Raw genomic sequence first — 21,365 nt, 5'->3', positions numbered from 1 at the left:
GAGCAACTAGAGCAGCAGGAGGAGAAGAAAGAAGAAGAGAAGAAGAAAAAGCCCAGAGCCTCACAGCAGGAGTAGCCTTCTCCCTCTTTCTTCCTCCAGGCCAGAGGGCTATAGGAGAGCAATCAAAGAGAGAGCTATGGGTCCCTGATTAACCAGCTCCCTTTTCCCTGGGTAAGGGAACAGGAAAGGTTCTAGAACAATCAGGAACTTTCTGGAAACAATTAAGGCAGACAGGCTGATTAGAACAACTGCAGCCAATCAAGAAGCTGCTTGAATCAATTAAGACAGGCAGGCTAATTAGGGCACCTGGGTTTGAAAAGGAGCTCACTTCAGTTTGTGGTGCATATGTGAGGAGCTGAGAGCAAGAGGTACTAGGAGCTAAGTGTTAGAAGATGTACTGCTGGAGGACTGAGGTGTACAAGTATTATCAGACATCAGAAGGAAGGTCTTGTGGTGAGGATAAAGAAGGTGTTGGGAGGAGGCCATGGGGAAGTAATCTAGGGGGTTGTAGCTGTTGCATAGCTGTTAGAGGAGCCACTGTAGACAACTGCATTCCATAGGGCCCTGGGCTGGAACCTGGAGTAGAGAGTGGGCCTGGGTTCCCCCCAACTCACTACTTGATACTAGAGAAATTGACTTGGACTGTGGGTTTTACCAGAAGGGAAGATCTCTGGCCTGTTTTCTGATCCACTAGGTGGATCAGCAGAGACTGTGGGGATTGCTCTTCTTCCTTAGCTTCATCACTGGGCAGCATGGGGAAAACTGAGTGAACAGCAGATTTGAGCCATGAAAGTGGCCAAACTGAGGGCTGCTGTGAACCTCTGAGGTGAGAAAATCTGCCAATAAGCGCAGGACCCACCAAGGCAGAGGAGGAACTTTGTCACAGTAGATACACTGCAGTGCAGGAGAGGACTTACCATGAAACAAACTGTGCTGTGGCATGGGGCCCTCAATGACAGGGGACCCCCAAAATGCAGGACAAATATCTGCCCTTGAGTCCCAGCCAGTGGTGCAGCAGGGCTCAGGCAGGCTGCTTGCATGCCGTGGCCAGTGACCCCATGCAGCTCCTGAAAGTAACCGGCTGCTGGCATATGTCTGCACACCCCTGGCAGGCCGGGAAGGCGGCTCCATGTACTGCCCCCACCCTGGGCACTGCCGGATGGGTGTGTGTGCCGGTCGCTTTGAGAGCTGCGCTGCCCAAGGTAAGCGTTGGTCCCCTCCTGAACCCCCTGTCCCAGCCCAGAGCCTGCACCCAAACTTACTCCCACAGTCCACACCCCTGCCCCAGCCCAGAGCCCTCACCAAGCACTGAAACTTTGTCCTAGAGCCTGCACCCTCTCCTGTGCTCCAACCCCCTGCCCCAGTCATGGTACCTCACTTTATTTTTATTTACTTCCCATTACCTATAGGAGGAGGATGAAGGGGAAAAAAAGAAAGAGAATGTTTTTTTTTTTGGCTGGGTCCAGAGGGGGGCCCTCCGAAAATGAAGCTGCGCAAAGGGCCCCACTAACTCTAAATCCACCACTGCAGCAGTGGATTACACTAACTACAATGGGTAGAATAGACACACTGAACCATTTGAAGAACAAATGGCTCCGTCACTTGCTTGCCACTTAACACTGAAATAAGTGCAGACTTCCAATGCACCAGTTCCCAGAATTGGAGTCCACAGAAAACTGGCTCATTACATGGTGCTGGCTCTTCTTCAGGTGTCCAGGATTTCTATTAAAAATAACAACCTGGAGGCTTTTATAAGCAGCTAGAAAGAAGGAGGTGCCAGCACAGCTGCCTTTATTAGAAGCTGCTACTACATAAGAAGCAGAGAGTAAAGAGGTAGGATACTGAATGGGAGATTTGGTGATCTCTGAGGTGATCTCACAATTGTGATGTGGTCCATGCAATTGAGGAGTTGGAGAATCTCGTTCTAGTGCAGACCAACCCTTAAAATGTGTACCTTGTCATCCACTTGCTGCTTAAACTAGCACTTTATCATCCACTTGCTGCTCAAAATACAGTATAGAATCTATACCCTAGAATCCAGAACCTATCTGTTTGCTGTCTTCTCTTTATGAGTAGCTAAACTATATAGTTCATTGCAGTCAGGACCTAATCCCCACTTAGATAAACCTCCCATTCATTTGGATTCACTCCCTTGCTGCCTCACTACTTTAGGCTCTCAGCAAGAGGCCATGTGGGGCTCTCTTGCTTTCATTTTGTACCTTTTCACTGGACATCTAGAAATCACTTGGCTTCTTTCCTCACCTTGTTTTATTTATCACACTCATCACAATCCAAACACAATCACCCAGTGCTTAATTTCTAATGACACAGGTGCTGGGGCCAGTGGTGGATTAGCCACTGGACCGACAGTGTCTGTGCCCAGGGGCCTGGGCCAACTGGGGGGCTCCTGAAGGTTCCCAGAAAAAATCCACCACCAGGTGACAGAAGCCTGGAGCCCTGGTCACCTGACAAGCGGAGCAGGAGAAGTCCCCACACCCCGATCCCACTCTGCAACAACGCCAGGCGGGCAGAGCGAGGGAAACCCCCTCAGCAACCCCTGACCCCACTCATCAGCAGAAGCTGTGGGATGGGGAAGCCCCTCCCCCTAGTGGTCCCTACCCTGTCTGAACCTGCAGAATGGAGGAAGCCCCCTGAACCCAGGTTGCCTGACCCCACCCTGGCAGAAGCTGTTGGGTGGGGGAAGTCCCAGCACTCACCCTTCCAAACCTTGTCTCCAGCAGAAGCTGTAGGGCAGCAGCGGAAGCCCCCAGAGCCCCAACCCCATCCCTGGCAGAAGCTGCGGGGCAACAGGGGAAGCCCCCACACCTGACCCCACTCTGTGACAGAAGCACTGGATGGGGCAGGAGAAGCCCCAACCCTGGTCCCCCGCAGAAGCGCAGGAGGTGGCAGGGGAAGCCCCAGCACCTGGACCCCTGCTGTGGCCCTGGGATGGAGGAGCTCTCACTCCCTGCTGCAGCCCATGGCCGCAGTGTGTGTGGGATGGGCAGAAAGTAGCAAACGTGTTGCAGGGCTGCAGTGGGAGGCAAAATGAGGGGAACCCTGGCAGAACTGGGGTGCCCCAGGGAAGGGGCAGAAAAGGGTGGAGCTGTGGGCAGGGCTGCTGTCAGAAGGGTTTGAACGGTGCAGCAACCACAAGTGGAAGGGTCAGAGAGGGGCTCTCTCTGGCCCAGGGCCCCAAGAAACCTTAATCTGCCTCTGGCCTGGGGCTCAAGCAATTTTTTAACTCTCATAACTAATGCAGCAAGCCCAGTGATGCTAGGGTTATGAACTGCAAAGCCTAGAAGTGCCAGGGCTCAGCCCTGGCAAGCCCTGGCGCAAATTAAGCACTACAATTACCTCAGTCCACACCTCTTTGTCACTCCAGACTAACAGAGCAGCTATGGTTATAGAATAAGATCACATAATTTCTATTTCCAATGTGCTATTCTTGACCATTTTTTACCCATTGAGCTCCAGTGAAATCAAGCACCCTTTTACTGGGACTCGTTTCATTTCTTCCCACTCCATTGCTGCCTTACTTCAGAGATCAAGATAGGGTAAATGTGTACATTGTGGTCTTTAGTCTGTGATATAGGAATATTAGATGTAACATTTTGTAATTTTTTCACTGTTTCTCATTCCTTGGTATCATGGTGAGTATGACTGGGATACAGAGCTAGCTCATAAGTTAATATTGCCCGGTATGTCCATCAGCTGTTGAAAAAATATCTAACTCTGGAATAGGAGACGGAATGTTCCTCCCTCTTCATTAATTGCCTAATTTGTTTGTTGTCCCTTTCTCTTTAAATGTAGATATTTACTAAGCACCAGTCACAGCTGTACTACTGCAGGTGCTTGAAAGCAACTCCATTACCTGTTGAGGTTGCATTTGTTTTTACCATTTCCTTTGTAACACCTGCCCTCCCCTCCCCACGCACAAAAACTGTTTGAAAAGAACATTATTGAGGATACAAAATCAACCATTCAAAAAATTAGGGTATGCCAGATTTACAGCTTCCCATGCAACCTTAATTCAGTCCCTTTGTGTGTGTGCATTATAATAGTTTTTAATTACTTGATCCCATACTGTGTTTTTTTTCCACAGAACCCCTGACTTTTTCACTCTACAAGATAGATTTAGAAGGGGGTAGAATTAAGAACTCTTGACTATGAAACCTAAATCTTCTTTTAACATAGTTGTTTAATGTGCAATTGTTTGTTCTTTTGAGGAAAAGTAGTATTTTCGTTGGGGTGGTTTTGACTGGGCAGTTTTTTTTAATATATTTGGGTTTTAATTTTTGTTTGAACATTTTAATTATTGTAAAGTGCCTTGTGTAAAAAGCATATTGTGGGCCCTGCTAGAGAGCCCATGTGCTTCTGCAGCAGTGTATGGAGGCTGTAAAAGGCTAGAGGAGAATTCCTCCAAGGGAGGCACTGTGTACTGCTGCAAGATACCCTGCAGTGTTCTCTGGCCAGCTATGAGTCCTGGCATAGGTGTAGGTGGTCCTTCCGTTCTGGCATGCTTTATTAAATATTACAGAGATTAAAATGTCCATACGACTATCCTATGGATATTGAAATGTCAAAAGAAAGGAGAAATTATTTTCTGAGGAGATAAGCCTGATCGTAATCCCTGCCACCGCTGATGCAGATTGCAAAGGTGTGAATGAATGTCATTTGTAGGTACCTGAAGGGTTCTTGCTCTTGGCAACAGAATGACTCCTCATGTTACTCCCTGGCCCTCCTGTGCTTGCCAGTACAGAGAGATCCTTTCCTTAACCATTCTCTGTCCTATCAGGATCCCTAGATGTTCTAGTACTTCCATGCTTTGAAATGTTCCTGGGTACACCCACTAGATGAAGCAGAGTTTCCCTCTGAATCTCTCCTAACCCTCTCCCCTACTCCGCTGCGCACTACATAGATGAAAAAGTATTTTCTGACATGCCCTGGAAAGTGGGGATAGCACAGCGTTATCCCACCACTCCTGAGACAGGGTTGTGGGTGGAAGACCTTGCCTCTTCACCTGTACCCCATTTTTGGGAGGGTGTTGGAGGCCACCTTTTCATCTGTTAATCCAGATCATACCCATTGAATAGAGATGAGGGGGAAAAATCCTTTAGAGGAAGGGGTAAAGAGGACCCAATCTTGCTCAGGGACAGCAACACTTAAACAAGGTGTGGGCATCACCAATGCTTTCCCTCTTCCCACTGCCAAACCCTACCCCTACAAACCCCAGCTGCCCTCTGTCTGACAGACCGCTGAATCCTGGGAAGGCGTTTTACAATTGGTGGGATCATGGCTTGTCACTGGAGATAGTTTAGGTTTAAAAACAAACAAGAAACGGGTAGTGGCCGAAATTCTGTACTTGCATGTGGAAGTTCAATGGAATCTGCCTGTATATGTCCAAGAGCAGATTTTGGTCCACTTATTCTAAATAAATAAATGTGTAAAAATTGCAGCACTTTGTTTAGTTACTGAGACTGCCTTACACATTGTCAGAATTGATAAAGGTACCACAATGTGTGTTTAAGGGGAATGTAACGTACACATCACCTCTAAATTTGGTCCTGTGATAATTTAAGTTGGCATAATGTACCCAATGAGGGGACTGGACTCAGTCCAGACTTTTTGGGTTTGCTTAGACTTGCCTCTGAATTTGATCCTCAGCCCCTCTCCCCACACATTCCCCATCTTGATACAGGCCGTCTGGCCTTTCAATCTGGCAAGGCAGGGTGTGCAGAGGTTGTATTATCTTCTAATGATGTTAATTCTAACACATTTGTAGAAGTGAGAAGAGTTGTTTGTAGCAAAGTGGATTGTGCATGTTTCCAGCCCTTATGTGCAGGGTATGTGTGTGTACTTGAGGTCTAAATCCCAAATAAGGAAAGCATTAAGGTGTAAAATCTTTAGTTTTTGTTAGGAAAATGAATATGAGTGCATCAGGAAACATCAAGAATGGTATCAGAATTTTAACTGAGAATTTAATTACTTTTTATGTGCTTTGTAATTGCAGAGATAATTGATCAATTCTGTGTTTTATGCTGAAGGAGTACATATTACAATCCCTTTGTCACCTGAGATCATTAGAGAAGGAAGTCTTACATTCTTATTTGTTGCTTCATTCCCCATTGACTGAATAATTGTATTCAACTAAAAACCTTCCTTCTCTATTACAGTAAACATGCTTTGTATAATGAGGAAGGCAAATGAATGGCTAAATTTTTAAATAACTTTATGGATTCATTCACCTAGAAGATAATCTACATGTTTCTGTGATAGCAAATAGTGTATCAATCTTCCTTTATGCAGGTGTAATGAATGATTAACAATACTTTTTCCCACCACAGAAGGCCTGCCATTGGGAATGAAAAGTCTAATCCTTCTAAGAGACATAGGGACCGTCTGAATGCTGAATTAGATCATCTGGCCAGCCTCCTGCCTTTCCCACCTGACATAATATCCAAGTTGGACAAACTTTCTGTCTTGCGCCTTAGTGTCAGCTATCTCCGGGTCAAAAGCTTCTTTCAAGGTAAGTCTCTTAAATATATCCAACACTTCAGTGAGATTATAGGGATACTGTTAACTTTAAACATATTTTTCCACTTGTTTGCTTTGTGCATAGGACACCACTTTGAGTATAATCAGTTTCCTCTGTTGTAGGTTTTTCAAACAATGATGGGATAAAAATGCATCTTTTAGAAAAGAGGAAAATTGTAAAACCACAAAAAATTGTCAGGGAGACTCAGAGGCACATGCAATACCAGAAACTACTTTCAACTCATTTTTTGAAATTGACTAGATGTCAAGTTGATCGTATCCTTTTAAGTACGTTGTACAAGTTAAGCAACAGCTGTATGGTGACTTTATCTGCATTTACTGTATGCCTAACAGGAAATAGACTTGGATGAGGGGCCAAAGGGATCACTTTCTTTCAGGAGAAGTGAAATGTGAAATCTCAAGTGTTGACTAAAGCCATAATGGGCTGCAATTTGTTTTTGTAGTTGTCTGGCACACTGTATAATCAAAACCAAATGTGTACGTGTGGATGTCTGTAATAAGAACTCTTCCAAATTTGCAGACGGTTCTAGTCTCTTCTGTTAACGAAGTGTATGGGTATTTCACCATCAGAAAATATTACATACAGAAGTTGGAATATAACAATGTTGGCCTGCCAAGAAATGTTACTCTTAAAACCCAAGGAAATAAAGCATGTGCCTCTGTTGCCTGCTATTCATCAAATTCTCTTCTACTGCTTATAGTAAGTCAATAATGCAGAAACTAAAAAGTGAACATCAGTGAGTACTGAAATCATTTCTAACTGAATCTTTGAGTTCCCCACTACAATTGCTTCTCTTTCACCCTCATTTCTTTCTAGTCCTAGCTGTTTTTAATTTTATATCCTGGGAGAGCTCTCTCTCGGAATCTAAGGTGCCTGAGAAATACAAAGTTAACACCTCTTCTGTTGAAATCATGGCTGATTGTGTCAGGCAGCTTATGGTCATGAAAGATATAATGGCCCAGATCATCGCTCCTAGAGTGCACATGAACCCCCCTCCCCCCCCACTCCAACCCTGGTATGTGAAAGGCAAGTCTTTGGCATCTTCTCTTAGCAGAGTCTCTTCTGTGGGATCATGGGGACATGGTAGAGACTGGGTGGGCCAGGAGAAGGAGCAGGTGGACTAGTTGTATGGATAACTGGATGCACACCTTTACCCCCTTCCTGCAGAGAAACCTCAGAAGATGTTATGGCACCAGGACATCTCGCATTTTCCACAGAGTCGCCTCCTCCATAGGTTTTTCCAAAGCAGGGAGGTAGAGATTCCAGAGCCAATCCAGCCATACAGGACCTCTGCATGGCTCTGCCAGGTTTGAGGGCAAGGCAAACACCACACCTTCAATGGTATGATGCGAGAGATCTCTGGGAGGGAATCCTTGTGCAGATTTGCTCTCCACCACCCCTTCTGGCAGGTTTTCAGCACAAGGGGATGATCTGGGCCATTATTTTGTCCCTGGTGGCTGGAAAACCAGGAGGGATCATTTAGATAAAAGCAGTTTTGGAAATTGGGAAGGGAAATGGCACTCCTTAACAGGGTTTTAATTGCTTTGTGTCTGCTTGTTGCCAGATCTGCAAAATCAGGATTTACCAGACCAGTTAATATCAATAGCACACTATTATTCACCAGAGATCTCCTTTGGGACGCTATATTAAATCTTAAGTATTCTATGCATAAGCAGATGTTGGACAAAGCTCTTTTGGGAAGCTTTTGCTGGTATAAAGGGAAACTTATTAAATTCAATAGAGAGACTACTTTTGCAGGTATTATTTTCAACTGCAAATGCCTTTTACCTAAGAAAACGTAGGCACATATCGAGTGAAGGGGAGAGAAGCAGTCTTTCAGGCAACCGGGTCCCTAACCAATTAGGCCTTCATGGATTAGCACTAACACCTTGAGTTCCATCTCCAAACCTGTAGGAATCCAGTGCAGATCTCAAGGCTCTGGTCTAATGTGTTCCATGCATGAAACTCTGCTTAATAATTGGGCTGTAACATGCTACAAAACATCAGTTTCTGGTTTCAGAGCAGCAGCCGTGTTAGTCTGTATCTGCAAAAAGAACAGGAGCACTTGTGGCACCTTAGAGACTAACAAATTGCATCCAATGAAGTGAGCTGTAGCTCACGAAAGCTTATGCTGTAATAAATTTGTTAGTCTCTAAGGTGCCACAAGTACTCCTGTTTTATCAGTTTCTGGGTGATCTCAACTTAGCATCCCATGCAGAAAGTATTACAGCAGACTAGTCATGAAGTGACAAAGGTTCAGATAACTGTGGTGAGGTCCACATTGGAGAGATGATCACACCCATCTCACCTTACACAGGTGAAGGAAAGTGCCCTTGGCTATGGTGACAATAGGGTATCCAGGATCTAATAAAATTTGGAGGCCGTGCACATTTATTATAAATGGTGGCCGAACTCCGTCCCTATGGGGTACTGATAAAATCTGTGCCAATTCCGCCAGATGCTTACCTCAACCTACCAATATTATCATGGTATTATCCGAATTAAGTTGCCAGTCCTCTTCCCTGCCCCAAGGTCAATATAGATGCTATGCTATTTGTTCAGTTTTTTGTTGGTTTGTTTTTTCCCTCTAGTTGGGTTAGACATGATCGACCTGGGTGTCAGCTGCAAATTGTATACATAGCAGCCCATGGGGCAGAGAAAAAAATTGCTCACAAATATTCTTTAGGTTCCTTCAGAAAGATCAGAATAGACCCATTCCAGCAGCTTCACTGACCCCTTTTTTAGGGACTGAAGGTGGGTTGACAAAACCTCATGATGAACAGTACCAAAGGCTGGTGACAGATCTAAAGAAATCAGGAATGTCACTTTCTTTGCCCACTGCTAGAACAGCTAATCCTAATGTAGCAGGGACTGCCTTTTTATTAGATATTTGTACCACACCTGGCAGAATAGGCTATAATCCTGATGAGGGCCTCACGGCAAAATCACAATACAAACAATAATTTTCTATTCCATACCCTAGCCTATAACCTGATTGGCTGGGGTCAAGGAAATTTTGAGGACTAAAACTGCCAGAGTTGTCTTGCCACTACCTTTGCAATGACTTTCCCCAAAAATGAGACTATACTTAGCCAGTCTGGCAGCTGAAGAGCTATTTGGTTTTTCTACTCACTGGACTAACGGTAGTGGAGAACTACTAACACCCTGTCCTCCTTCCCCCATGTGGAAAATACTGACTGTCTTCACTAACACTGGACCCAATACTTCCCTTAGTGACCTTCAGCAGCCAGGAAGGACAAGGATCCATCTCACAGTTGGAGCTTGAAGCTGCTACAGCACCTGCATAATCTTAGTGGACAGTACTGATTAGAAAATCAAGCAGAACACTCTCATTGATTTTCCCATTGAGCTACTGCTCTGTTTTATGGCAGTAGACAGCTCGGTCCAAAGCAGAGTGGTTTTCTCTGCAAAATAATGTAATCCTTCTGCCAGGTGGAGCCGGTAGCAATCAGGGTCAGGTTCAATATCTAAGGGTTCCTTTTCAACAATACTTCACAGAACTAGCTTGAGCCCCCACCCAGTAACCTGGGAAAATTGCATACCATCCTTGGCCACCTCTGAGAGGCACTGCTTCCCCACTCGCAAGCCCAGAGTCTGGGTGTAGAAAAGAAACTTTTAATGAAAGAAAAGTCACCTGACATTAATTAGGAGAAAATGCCGCAAGAGGATTCATAAATATAAAACTGTGAGCAGGACACCCACCACAGAGTGCATGGGGCAGTGTCTTCTACCTCATGTTCTTGAGTTCTACAACCAAAAGTTTCTTTACTATGCCCCCCTCTGCTTTCTCATCATGCCCCACTCTCAGTGGTTGTCCTTGGTCAGTGAGGACCCAGGTTTCAGAAGTGTATCTGTGGGAGTTCATCTTCCACCTGGGGAAGAAGACACCTGGCTCACTCCACCATCTGAGCACTTGTTTTGGCTGGCCACCCTGCTGGCCACTGTTCCTCGCTGCCTTCCACCAGCTGATTATTTGCCACTTTCGCCAGTTGCTCATACTGGCTACCTGTCAGTCACCTGCATCTCATCTGTGATCTCTGCAGGTCAGTCTCTTAGTGATTTTATTTTTTTAACTCTCAGCAGGCTGGGCAGAAACACTGCCACACTACAAGTGATTTCAGCTCTGTGAGTACTTAACATAACAAAAAGGTTCCTAATGAAGCCTATTTAGCTCTTTCTTTGAACAGTAGGGAGAAACAGGCTATGCCGGGGACCCTTAGGGAGAGTCTACACCTCCTGGCTGGGACACCTGTCCCCGCCCCTCTTACTTTCACAGGGGGTCTGGCATTTGAGCCCCTGGCTTAACGAGGTCCTTTCATCTGAGGATGACCCCCTCATTTGGGACAGGCTAAGTACAATTCTGCTCCTTTTTATTTATACAATAAAGACAACACCATTGATCACAGCATTTCACTACCCCTGCATACAGTACTAAAATGATTTGTAACCCAACACCAGGAAAATTTGATCACTTTAAGGAACACCACTCTATCTGCTGGATATCTAAGCAGAGTAGGTATGTTAATGCAAATACAGTTTTCTCCTGAAGTCTCTTCCACTCTCAGCTAGCTGTCAGGGGAGAGTTCATTCAGACCATGCTTACAGTAATATGCAAATTCATCATGCAGAGAAAAACTTGACTCTAGCTGAGTGGAGGTAGCTTGGATTCATGAAGCTTTCCACTACTCAGAATAGTTCTGCCTGTGCAAGACTTTGCAGATGCTATGGTGGAGATGAAGAAACCTCTTTGCCTCTTGTAGAGTCAGGGCATCTCTGTATTGCAGTTGGTCAAACTTGGCACAAAACTGATGCCACTAGGGCTTTTATCTCCATTCTCATTTAATCTGTGAACCATGGTGACCTGTACAGGCAAAGCTGACGGAGAGAGCATCTAGTGGCCACTATGTAGCTAGTGAATGACAAATGATTACTATACAGCCCTGTCAACCTACTGATAGAGGGGTCAGTTGGATGAACATTTGCCCGCGAGACTGCCTGGTAGGTCCATTGGTTTCATCAGTCTCGGAGGAATGGCTGTCAAAACATGCCCTTTGCTCCATAAGGCTAGGAATCCGCCATCCTGAAAGTCAAGAAGACAGTGGTCAGTCCATGATGGCCCTATTTCTCCAACCTTCTCTCTCAGCTCAAACACCAGATCCCAGTATTGCATGAAGTCAAAGCACACAAACATCTGTGGCTGTAGGAGGGAAGTGAGTGAGGGGTAGAGCGAGCAGCAGCTCCTGTTGGGGCTGTCCACAGGATGAAAGGTTTTCCCAAATCTGCACCACTCGACTGAGAACAGTAGGGCATTGGGGGGACCTTTCCAGCCTCTGCTTCCACCATCAGCCCCCAGCCTGCTCCAGCTTGCAGGCCGCCTGTCAATTCTAATTGCTTGGCTCTGTCCCATTCCACATATCAGCACAGAACTCCCTGGAGCCCCTGCATTCATTCAGGAAGGTGGCTGAAGGGCTGGAAAAGAAGAAATACAATCTGTAATTGAAACATGAAAGAGACAGTTATAAAAACAAACTCCAGAACTTTCTAGATTTAAAAAAATTAACCATTCTTTAAAGGTGAACTGCAAAGAGAAACACAGGTACTTTTTTCCACCCATTCTCATCCCTTTATTATACGTGATGAAGACCTAATAATCTTTTTCCTAAAAGAAAAGTGTGTGTTTGTTTGTTTTTTATTTTTAATAAATAAGAAATGTGAGGCTGTGGAGAGGCTGTGCCGAACTTTAGGGACATGGAATCTGACATCATGTTCCAGATTGAAACCAGAGGTGTAGCTGCTGCTGTTACTCCAAAGAACAATATTTTTCTCCTCCAGTTATTTGGTAGCTGGTCATCCATCACTCCCTTCAGTTTCCAGAGTGCCTCTTTCTCTTTTTGAACCCACACTGGAGAACTTCTGTCCCCTTTCTACCTGCCCACTGGCTTTACCTTCCTACCACTTGAACCCTAATGGACTCTTCTGCTGCCTCAACCATCCTTCTGCCTGAAACCATAATGGGGAACTGTGAACACCACCTGTGTGTGGCATCTCTTTCGCCCCAGGCTGGTGGGTGGATAAAAGCAAAGGTGGTCTCCATTACGTGCCTCTAAAACAGGGGTCTCAAACACACAGCCCGCAGGCTGCATGCGACCCATGGAGTTATTTCCTGTGGCCAACCATAGGCGCCCACTTCCCGCCTCTGCTACTCACCCTTCCTCCTCACTCCCTGCTGAGCGTGCCATATCCCTGCTCCTCCACCTACCTTCCAGCACTTCCCACCTCCAATCAGCTGTTTGGCAGTGCATAGGACTTTCCAGGAGGGAAGGGGGAGAAGCGGGGATACAGCGTGCTCAGGGGAGGAGACTGGAATGAGGCGGGGCCAGGGTGGGGACTTTGGGGAAGGGGTGGGAAGAGGTGGGGCAGGGGTGGGGCATGTACTGAAGTGTTGCTAGATACCTCTTGTGGCTATGGTAACTAGAGGCTAGATATACCTCTTGTGGCCTCTTTTCATTAGGTGCCAGCAATGTGCTTGGTAAGACCTCAAACAGCTTACAATCTAGCAGAGATGCACAGGAGACAGGATGCACCGGAAGACCCAGAGGGGGGATTCACTTGGAGCAGTCTGGGAGAGGGGGTTGTTTATTTGGGCATCTGTGGCGTGATTTGAATCATACCCATCATTCCCCTTGGCTTCAGGGCTTTGTTGCAATGCACATGTTATCAGAGCCTGTTCTGAAAAGTGCTAAGCACCCTGAGATCCCATTAGTCTCAGTGGGAAGAGAAGGCACCTCAGCTCCATGCAAAGGAAGTTCTAACAGAGAGATGACCCAAGGTGGGGGGATTCAAAACCTGCGTCCCAGCCCCTTGCTGTTCTAGGCTGTGACCTGAGCCTGAAAGGTACTGGCAGCTGCCTTCTTTGAGGTTCAGCACATGCTCACGGCCAGTGGCTCTTAGCCCATCAATCCCCATCAGGCCCCATGACAGCTCCCTCTGCTTCTGCAAGGGTAATGGCAATGTTTCATATATATGTGAACAGTTTTTCTCTTCCATGAAGATTAACAAATCTGTGTTAAGGTCAAGGCTCACTGATGAACATTTGCAAGCAACACTGAGATTGGTTTCGTCTCAGGATATCAAACCTAATATTGATGCTCTGGTTGATGCAAAATGCTGCCAGCTAAGTGGCCAAAAATGAAATGACTGTCAAAATTAGCACTAACTTTTTGCATTACAGTTTTAAAAAAGTTAATACATTGACTTTTAATAGCATGCTATATTACTCTTCCTTTTTTTCATTTTTGACTATACTTTTATATCGTTGTATGAAAAGGTTTCAGTGATGCGGCCCTCGGGCCAATGTACTAGTCCTCATGTGGCCCTCTTGGTGTTTTGGGTTTGAGATCCCTGCTCTAAAATGTTCCTTGTCTCAAGGGACATCTCATATTCAAGGAACATCCAAAATTACCTGCATTCCACATACATTTGGTGTCCCCTCACGTTTATTATTAAAACTCATTTACACCAGAAATAAAGTATAATGAAATTGTGGTAACAGAAATAGTTGTTTATACAAAAAGAAGAAATTACCATCACCTTAAACTATGTGCACGAATAGCATTTGTGCCCCTCATATGAGGTCTTTGCCACGCTTTGTGACCTATATTTGAGTCTGGCTGGTAAAGAGGTATGCTCAATGACCTTGGGAGGAGGCAGAGAGACTCAGAAGACTGGAGTGGAGGAAGGGGTGACTAGTTGCAGTGTGGTTGATGAAGGCCTGAGCTATTGATCTTTGGGTGAGAGCAATAGCTGTAGCTCAGGTCTAGCATTGTATTAGGTTCCAGTTCTTCATTGTTTGTTGATTTCTGTGGAAATAAGTCAGAATTTGATTTTTTAAGTAAAAAATTTAGTTACAAAACTCCACCTCCCACCCCCAAATAAACAAAACAATAGCAAACATTCACAACATTTAGGCCCTCAGTTGACATAATAAAGGAACCTAAAAGGGCAGAAACATAATACTTGTTCTATTTTGTAGTTCTTTAGATTAAAGAATACTAAATTGATACTAAATTGGGAGGTATTTCAAACACATTGAGGGCACAAATAATGAAAATGGACTGAGACACAATGCAGAAGGACACAATGATGCTAGAAATATAGCCTAATAAAAATGAACCTGGAAAATCAACCTAGAAGTGCAAGCTAATTCATGTGGGAAAACTTAATCCTAAACAATGATGTTCAGTACGGGGGAAGAACCTGGAAAGCAGGAATGAACAAAAAAGCCAAATGTGGTTTTTGGCCTGTATACATAGAGGGATCATGTCATAGAACAGGAAGGTTATAGTCCCTCTCTCTGTAAAATTAGTGTGACTACATCTGGAATATGGCATTCAGTTATGGACGCCTCTATATCGGAAATATGTTAGTACATCTGGAGGGAATTGGAGTAAATGCACATAAATGACTATAGGACAGGTGGGAGGAAGAAAGTATAGTAATTAAATGTGTATAGCTTGGATACAACAATCATGCTTGTATTTAAAGGAAGGATGTATTATAAAGAAGAGGAGGAATTGTTTAGGATACTTCATGGGCACAATTGAGGAGATATGGGATGAAGGTGAACAAAATAAAAGTTAGGTTGAATATCAGCTGAATATCCCATTGTGAGTTCTGTTAGACTGAGCAATATTCTTACAATTGCAGTAGGGTGGACGTGCAATGTTAAAACTAGACTGGAGAAAGCACTGTAATGTACTACATGCACAAACCCTGTCTTCTGGATTTGAGCTGCCTTTTAGTTTAAAAAGAAGTGATTTGTACATTTAAAATTATATACCGTAGCCAGAGGCCCCCAAAATATACTTTTTGTCAGTCATATCATAACAATTTATATATGGCGCTGAAGGCTCAAGCTGTAATAATTTGCTAGCCTCTTCATGACATACCTTCAACAGCTACAGAAGCTGGTACTCAGACACATTTAGTCACCACTAGGTGTCCTTTCAGTAACTGCGCCTAACATAACACGAGTCCATGGGTAGCACAAGTGTTCTGTTTATAAAGTTCAGTAGCCAATTAAAGTACATGGAGCAAGTTCACCATATTGATTTCAAGAAAGAAAATAATTTCACAGATAATTAGAAATTAAGAGATTGAAAATACTCATCTAGTCCTTCACCAATGACTACGCTAAATTTGTTACCTATAGCATATGAAGGTAAATAACTTGTAGTAACTAACACTTCCACTTCACATTAAATTATACAAGCAAAAGATGTAGTTGCTATTCCAAACTGTAGATATCACTGTCATGACAGATTTTCCTAGTATTCAATTTAACTTTTTCTTTGTTGAACTCTGCCACACCATTCCTGTTTATATTTCGTTGGAATATTACAAAATAATTCGTCCGTATTCATGGTGTTTACACACTTCAAATATCTGTAAACAGTTGTCAACTTTCCTATTTATAGTTTTCCCCCCAAACTAATACATAGTTATTAATTTCACCAATTCCTCATAAACGTTCCTATGTGGTTTGCAGCCATATCACTGCAATTTCACCAGATCTCTCACAGAAAGCAACATTAGGCTGTCTCAGTGCTAGGTTGGAAGACACCAAGTTCTACAGGAAGTTGTTCTGATGATTCAGCACCTTACCCCTCACTTCTGGATCAGTATCGAACCAATGCCTCAGTTTGGTGTTAGATGGCTCCGTGCTGCTGCTGTTGGTGTCATCTTTCAGATGATATTTACAGCCCTGGCCCTAGTGACTTGTGAGCACTGAAATACTTTTCATATGAGTTGCAATACCAAATTCCTGGCCATATTCCAACTTGGTTAATTGTATTCTGCCTTTCTAAATATCTCTATCACTTCATTTAGATCAGGTATTCTTGACAACCTGTACCAAAAGCATACTGTAGTTTTTATGTTCGACTTCAGAATTGGCTACATTTTGTTGGTGGGTTAAATGATTCCCTTTATGTATAATTTGTAACTCTGTAAAGTAATCATACTACTCTGTATATAATAACCATATTTTGCCCTTATATAGAACCTTTCATCTATAGGCCTTCTACAAACACTAATTTTAGCCTGCTAATACTTCTGAGGAAGATACTATGATTCCCATTTTACAGAAGAGAGATCAAATGACACGATGAACCAGTGGTTGATTCAAGAATAGAACCCACAACTGATTCTCAGTTCCCTGCTCTAACCACCAGAATCTGCTCTAGCAATTGTTGGGGAAATGAGTGTGTTCTATCACTTTCAGTTCTTTGGCATCGATATTCCTGTACACAGAAACTCAGAAATTGGTAATGAGTGTTGCTAAATACGAAGCTTTAGCTGAGAAACATAAAGGCTTTAATATGGATAATTTTTCTTTTACAATATTGAAGGAACAGGGATACCTTTTAATACTTCAGTCTTTTTTGCAGATGTACTGCATTTCAACTAGTACTGTGTTGCCTCCCTATCTAATATTCTGAAGATTAAAATGATCTACATAACAATGAATGGTTACATGTTTAAAAGCCATCCTTGCCATATTACTTTGACCAATCACATTTATCCACTTGCCGGATTAGTCCTGCATTTACCTGGAAGGCTGAAAATTTGGTACACCAGCATGTGAATACATACAGAACATAGGCGATGGTGAATTAGCTATGAGAATAAATGCATTAAAATTATTTGCAAAATTTGAATTGGGTCATTGTCCAAGATTTCCCAAAGTTTGTAGTTGTTTAGAGTGAGGATTATTTGTTTGAAACATTATAGATAAAAGCTCATCACAATGGACTTCAGAGCTGAATGTCTCCAGAGTCTGGGAATATTTGGATGTGGGCGCAGCATCAGTTAACTATTTCAGTGTAGTGGTCCTGTGATTAATTTGGAGTTGCCTGTAATAATTTCTGAACACTCTATCTTGATCTGGTTATTGTGATGTTTACTGTATGCATATATTAAGTTAATATATGGGGATGGTAGGATTGTCAGGAAATGCATCCAGGAAGTGGGAGAAAGATCCAAATATACTGGGGGCAGGGGATGGGGGGATGGGACTTTTTGGCCTGAGGGCCACATCTGGGTATGGAAATTGTATGGCAGGCCATGACTGCTTACGAAATTGGGGGTTGGGGTGCAGGAGGGCGAGGGGGCTCCATCTGGGGTGGGGCTGGGGATGACGGTTGGGGTACAGGAGGATGCTCTGGGCTGGGACTGAGGGGTTCAGAGGGTGGGAAGGGGATCAGGGCTGGGGCAGGGGGTTGGGGAGCGGGAGGCGGTCTGGGGGGGACAGGCTCCAGGTAGCGCTTACCTCAAGCAGCTCCCAGAAACAGTGGCATGTTCCCCATCTGGCTCCTACGCAGAGATGCGGCCAGACAGCTCTGCGCACTGCCCTGTTCGCAGGCGCTGCCCATTCAGCTCCCATTGGCTGTGGTTCCAAGACAATGGGAGCTGCTGGGGCAGTGTGCGGAGCCCCCTGGCTGCCCCATGCGTAGGAGCTGGAGGAGGGACATGCTGCTGCTTCTGGGAACCATGCAGAGTGGCTCAAGACCTCAACCTCCGCTCCCTGGCTGGAGCTCCAGAGCAGGGCAAGCCCTGGATCCCTCTTCCCAGCAGGAGCTCGAGGGCCAGATTAAAACGTCAGGAGGGCCAGATGTGGCCCCTGGGCCGTAGTTTGCCCACCCCTGAACTATACACTTCTCTGCAAACACTTGAGAGACAATGTTGCAAGAACCATTTGCTTTGATGGTCTTGTGAGTGCAACCCCCTTCTGGGATTGCTTGACAGGAGGATACAGGATGGGTTGAAGAGGATTATAAGGGAAAATAGGAATGGAAAGTACTTGCAGCCAGAGGGAACAGGGGAGAGACTGGAGAATAGCACCGGAATCAGGAAAAGGCAGGTCTATGTAATCGGGAACTCTTTATTGAGAAGAATAGACAGGCCTGTAACTAGAGCTGATCCAGAGAATAGAAGGGTGTGCTGTCTTCCAGGTGCTAAGATACGGGATGTAGACCTGAGGTTGAAAAGGATCCTAAAGGGAACGGGAAAGAATCCCCTAATTATCCTTCATGTGGGAACAAATGATACGGCTAGATTCTCGCTGGAAAGTATTAAGGGAGACCATGCTAGGCTGGGGAAGATGCTTAAGGAAATCGAGGCTCAGGTGATCTTTAGTGGGATTCTGCCTGTTCCTAGAGGAGGGCAACAAAGGTGTGACAAGATGATGACTGTCAACAGATGGCTTAGGCAGTGGTGCTATAAGGAGCGCTTTGGGATGTATGGCCACTGGGAGGCATTCATGGACAGAGGACAGTTCTCTCAGGATGGACTTCATCTGAGTAGGGAAGGAAATAGACTTCTAGGATGGAGGCTGGCACAACTGATAAAGAGAGCTTTAAACTAGGAATTTGGGGGAGATGGTTGGGAGATGTCCAGGTAATCTCCACGCCAGATTTTAGCATTGAGAGGGAAGAAGATGAAGTAAGAAAGGATACAGCCGTGGGTTGGAGAATGTATATAAGGAGCAAGGGCAGTGTGGATACCAGTCTAATAGGTTATACTGGCTGTAGAATGACTGTACCTAATAGGGTACAAAATGTGAGCGAGGCCAAACAGCAAAAATTAAGATGTCTGTACACCCATGCGAGAAGCCTAGATAACAAAATGGAGGAACTAGAGCTACTGGTGCAAGAAGTGAAACCAGATGATATAGGGATAACAGAAACATGTTGGAATAGTAGTCATGACTGGACTACAGGTATTGAGGGGTATGTGCTGTTTAGGAAAGACAGAAATAAAGGTAAAGGTGGTGGAGTAGCATTGTATATCAATGATGAGGTAGAATGTAAAGAAATAAGAAGAGATGCAATGGATAAGACAGAGTCCATCTGGGCAAAAATTACATTGGGGAAAATAACTAGTAGAGCCTCTCCTACAATAGTGCTTGGGGTGTGCTATAGACCGCCGGGATCTAATTTGGATATGGATAGAGCCCTTTTTAATGTTTTTATTAAAGTAAATACTAATGGAAACTGCGTGATCATGGGAGACTTTAACTTCCCAGATATAGACTGGAGGACCAGTGCTAGTAATAATAATAGGGTTCAGATTTTCTTAGATGCGATAGCTGATGGATTCCTTCATCAAGTAGTTGCTGAACCGACTAGAGGGGATGCCATTTTAGATTTAATTTTGGTGAGTAGCGAGGACCTCATAGAAGAAATGGTTGTAGGGGATAATCTTGGTTTAAGTGATCATGAGCTAATTCAGTTCAAACTGAACGGAAGGATTAACAAAAAATAAATCTGCAACTGGGGTTTTTGATTTCAAAAGGGCTGACTTTCAAAAATTAAGGAAATTAGTTAGGGAAGTAGATTGGACTGAAGAACTTATGGATCTAAAGGTAGAGGAGGCCTGGGATTACTTTAAATCAAAGCTGCAGAAGCTATCGGAAGCCTGTATCCCAAGAAAGGGGAAAAAATTCATAGGAAGGAGTTGTAGACCAAGCTGGATGAGCAAGCATCTTAGAGAGGTGATTAAGAAGAAGCAGAAAGCATACAGGGAGTGGAAGATGGGAGGAATCAGCAAGGAAAGCTACCTAATTGAGGTCAGAACATGTAGGGATAAAGTGAGACAGGCTAAAAGTCGAGTAGAGTTGGACCTTGCAAAGGGAATTAAAACCAATAGTAAAAGGTTCTATAGCCATATAAATAAGAAGAAAACTAAGAAAGAAGTGGGGCCGCTAAACACTGAGGATGGAGTGGAGGTTAAAGATAATCTAGGCATGGCCCAATATCTAAACAAATACTTTGCCTCAGTCTTTAATAAGGCTAAAGAGGATCTTGGGGATAATGGTAGCATGACAAATGGGAATGAGGATATGGAGGTAGATATTACCATATCTGAGGTAGAAGCGAAACTCAAACAGCTTAAAGGGACTAAATCGGGGGGCCCAGATAATCTTCATCCAAGAATATTAAAGGAATTGGCACCTGAAATTGCAAGCCCATTAGCAAGAATTTTTAATGAATCTGTAAACTCAGGAGTTGTACTGAATGATTGGAGAATTGCTAATATAGTTCCTATTTTTAAGAAAGGAAAAAAAAGTGATCCAGGTAACTACAGGCCAGTTAGTTTGACATCTGTAGTATGCAAGGTCCTGGAAAAATTTTTGAAGGAGAAATTAGTTAAGGACATTGAAGTCAATGGTAAATGGTAAAAGTTATTTGTTTAGATATTGGGCCATGCCTAGATTATCTTTAACCTCCACTCCATCCTCAGTGTTTAGCGGCCCCACTTCTTCTTTCTTAGTTTTCTTCTTATTTATATGGCTATAGAACCTTTTACTATTGGTTTTAATTCCCTTTGCAAGGTCCAACTCTACTCGACTTTTAGCCTGTCTCACTTTATCCCTACATGTTCTGACCTCAATTAGGTAGCTTTCCTTGCTGATCCCTCCCATCTTCCACTCCCTGTATGCTTTCTGCTTCTTCTTAATCACCTCTCTAAGATGCTTGCTCATCCAGCTTGGTCTACAACTCCTTCCTATGAATTTTTTCCCCTTTCTTGGGATACAGGCTTCCGATAGCTTCTGCAGCTTTGATTTAAAGTAATCCCAGGCCTCCTCTACCTTTAGATCCATAAGTTCTTCAGTCCAATCCACTTCCCTAACTAATTTCCTTAATTTTTGAAAGTCAGCCCTTTTGAAATCAAAAACTCTAGTTGCAGATTTATTTTTGTTAATCCTTCCATTTAGTTTGAACTG

At 44.1% G+C, this 21,365-nt stretch overlaps 1 protein-coding gene across 1 annotated transcript in view; it reads left to right on the top strand.

Annotated features, from left to right (window-relative positions):
* Positions 1-316: 316 nt before the first annotated feature.
* AHRR (aryl-hydrocarbon receptor repressor) overlaps positions 317-21,365 on the top strand; it is a 135,382-nt gene continuing 114,333 nt past the window's right edge. Inside the window, exons 1-2 of the mRNA XM_043508518.1 lie at positions 317-368; positions 6,348-6,529. The gene's annotated coding sequence lies outside the window, so the exon portion shown is untranslated. The remainder of the gene's footprint in view (positions 369-6,347; positions 6,530-21,365) is intronic.

The sequence above is a fragment of the Dermochelys coriacea genome, chromosome 2, assembly GCF_009764565.3.
Source record: "Dermochelys coriacea isolate rDerCor1 chromosome 2, rDerCor1.pri.v4, whole genome shotgun sequence".
In the NCBI taxonomy this organism is placed as follows: Eukaryota; Metazoa; Chordata; order Testudines; family Dermochelyidae; genus Dermochelys; species Dermochelys coriacea.
Note: the sequence above shows the minus strand (reverse complement) of the source record. Positions and strands in the feature narration are given on the sequence as shown.